The sequence below is a fragment of the Hipposideros armiger genome, unplaced genomic scaffold (genome assembly GCF_001890085.2).
Source record: "Hipposideros armiger isolate ML-2016 unplaced genomic scaffold, ASM189008v1 scaffold_50, whole genome shotgun sequence".
Taxonomy (NCBI): domain Eukaryota; kingdom Metazoa; phylum Chordata; class Mammalia; order Chiroptera; family Hipposideridae; genus Hipposideros; species Hipposideros armiger.
This window is the reverse complement of record NW_017731400.1, coordinates 2,570,867-2,573,890: the sequence shown is the minus strand read 5'-3', so window position 1 is coordinate 2,573,890 and position 3,024 is coordinate 2,570,867. Positions and strand designations below refer to the sequence as shown.

Here is a 3,024-nt window from a genome sequence, read left to right as displayed (position 1 = left end):
CCTTGTAGTCCCGAAGTAATGGAAAGGAAAGATTGAGCTGTATTTGTTGGTTGAGTGTTGAAATATTCCATGGAAAAGGGAAAGGGAAACAAGTTCTACCACTGGTTTTTCTTGGCAGGTTTTATCACCTTCCCCCCCAAGTTTCTGGCAAGTGTGATTAGAAATTGACTTGCAGGATTTGCTCACACTCCTTTCCAAGACATCTTTTGCTTGCTTGCTGCTGACTAGCAGTAGTTAATTTGCTATCTCTCACACATGTTATCCAAAAATCACAGAACTCATTAGAAATAAACAGCATGAACTTGGTCCTCACATTTGGAGGATTAGCCAGATGTAAATCTAAGTTGCACTTGGGAGGTTGTGTGGGCCTCATTTAAAAATAAATAGAACTCTAGCCTTGAGTAGAAACAGATTTTTTTTTTAAATGAAATATCTTACTGGAAAACAAATTTTATTTTTTCAATAAAAAATATGGGGAGGAGGTAAGCTTTTCTGGACGCCAGTGCTTATTTTATTCCTTGCCCTTTTTCTCCTCCTTGCTGATGGCAGATGTGGCAGAAATAAAGACCCAATTTTATTTTCCAAAATGGGAAAAAATTTAATCAATTCAGGAATTTATCCTTAATTGACAGCAGACGTTTAAAACCTGATTGGTCACGGTTGACTATTTCATGTGCCTTTTAGGAAAACAAATATACATTCATGTGTTTCCCAAACCATGTACACTCATGACATAGCAGGTTATTGAGGTGTCGGCCTTGAGGATCTCTCATTCTGAGAGCTTTTAAAAAAAAACATTTCTCACTAAGAGAAATTGAAGAGCTATGTTTTGTGTGATTATAATACATGATTTATGTGATTAGAAAATTTCTGTTTTCTATTGATATGCAAACTCCCTGCCAGCAATACCAAATATTCATCTGCCACCTGTTTTTAATTCCAGCAAAACCTATAATCAGAATGGAATTAAAAATACCTTACCTTTGAAGAATCAGAAAAAGAATTCAAATATATTTGAAACGTTTTTGTTTATCCTTCCAGATCATACCAAATCAGATGAGTATACAAATGCCAAGGGGTTGACTCTACCAGGTAGCGATTATATTTCATGCAGACACATAAATTGAGTTAAAGATCTTCTAGAGACTTCCCCAGGAACTGAGTTNAAATAAATAAATAGAAAAATAAAATAGGGGTAGCAGAACTGGCGCCAAAACCATGTCTCCCTGGATGTTCCAGCTTTCTCCACATAGGGGGAGGGCTTAGCATTCTGTAGTGAGTCCCTGGCCCGGCTCCGGAGCAGTCAAGTCCAAGGCCAGTCTTAAGGGTATAATTTAATAAACAGTCAACTTTCCAACTTTTTCAATAGGAACCTATAAGGTAGACAGAGTTGTGTACTGAAACCTTTCTCTAGTGTGTCCTTCAGTTTATTCTTGCCACTTTTGACTCAGTTTCCCTTTCTCTCCTAGTACTCTCAGGACACTACGGAAGCGTTAACACCCAGCATGTTCAGCTCAGGTAAGAGACTGTGGATGGGGAAGTTTTCCAGATGAAGGATTGGACTGCTTCCCTTTGTGGCTACAGCCTGGGGGTGCTTGCTCTTTCCCGGGCTGCCCCAAAGATCCCAATGATCACCGTTCCCCTGGTTCTTCGCACCTCCTTAGAGGGAGGTGCAACGGCAGATGTCAACTGTATCTGTTGTGTTTTCATTTTTTTTTTTTCAATGTATATCTCTTCAAGATAAGAACTCTTTGTGTTTTGAAACAAATACAGTACTACTTTCACACCTAAAACAAGAGTTAACAATAATTCCTTCAAATCAATTATCCAGTTAATGGTCAATACTCCCCTTGTAGAGACAGATATTGTAAAATCAAATCACTTAGGGATGTGATGTACAACATGATGACTATAGTTAATACCGCTGGATGGTATGTTTGAAAGTTAAGTGAGTAGAATCCAAGAGTTTTCATCAAGGAAAAAACCATTTATTTCCCTCTTTTATATATATATATATATATATATATATATATATATATATATATATATATATATATATATATATAATTATGTGGTACATTTGAAGTATATATAGTGCTGTATGTTAATTATATCTCAATAAAACAGGAAAAATAAAAGTCTCTATTTGGTATTTCAAATATTTGAAGGTGCTAGAAGTTTAGCCTAGAGCAGTGGCCCTCAAGGTGTGGTCCTGAGATCAACAGCATCAACATTTTCTGGAAACTTGTCAGAAATGCAAATAGTTGGACCCTACCCCAGATGGGCTACAAAAGAGACTCTGGGAGGCGAGTGTTTTAACAAGCTCTCCAGGTGGTTCTAATGCACAGTACAGTTAAGGAACCACTGCTCTAAAGAAAACCAAAATTTTGTTCTCTGCACACCCTATTTTACACTTGTCTTTGTGTTTATCAGAGCATCGTATCCCGAGACACTCAAAATACTTACCCCCGGTCACTGTGATATAACTAAGAAATATGTATTTTGGTATTTGTCACTGTGTCCTGACCAGAGTTCCTAAAAACCATGTAATTTCCTAAGACCAATAGGAGTATCTTTTGTTCTAATACTTGGTTATTGTCCCTAACTCCTGAAACAGCTCTGGAGTGATAAAGGTAAAAGGACCATCTTTTGTTATTCAAAACAAGTCCCTTTCAACTACACCTGAGTTTGTGTTAATGAGTTGACTTTTGGAAACCCCTAAATAAGGGAGCCTGGTTGCCATGGGAAACCACTTGTGATTAGAGGATTGGCAGCTCCAGGGAAGGCAGAGGGGCTGGAGGTTGAGTTAATCACCAGTGGCCAATCACTTCATCAATTATACCTGCTTAATTGCCCTATAAGAAGGGGTTTGGGGGAACTTCCGGTTTTATAAGAGTTTAGAGAGCTTCCAGTTGAACTGGAGTGTGGAAGCTCCGCATAGCTTGCCACAGGATCTTTCCGTCTGGTAGTTCCTGAGTTGTGTCCTTTATAATACACCAGTCATCTGGTAAGTAAACTATTTGC

At 38.1% G+C, this 3,024-nt stretch overlaps 1 long non-coding RNA gene across 2 annotated transcripts in view; it reads left to right on the top strand.

The window, feature by feature from the left end:
* Nucleotides 1-3,024, top strand: part of LOC109381629 (uncharacterized) — a 292,859-nt gene that overhangs the window by 90,143 nt on the left and 199,692 nt on the right. For both annotated transcript variants that reach the window (XR_002123788.1, XR_002123787.1), the window contains exon 3: nucleotides 1,470-1,518. This is a non-coding gene — a long non-coding RNA (uncharacterized LOC109381629). The remainder of the gene's footprint in view (nucleotides 1-1,469; nucleotides 1,519-3,024) is intronic.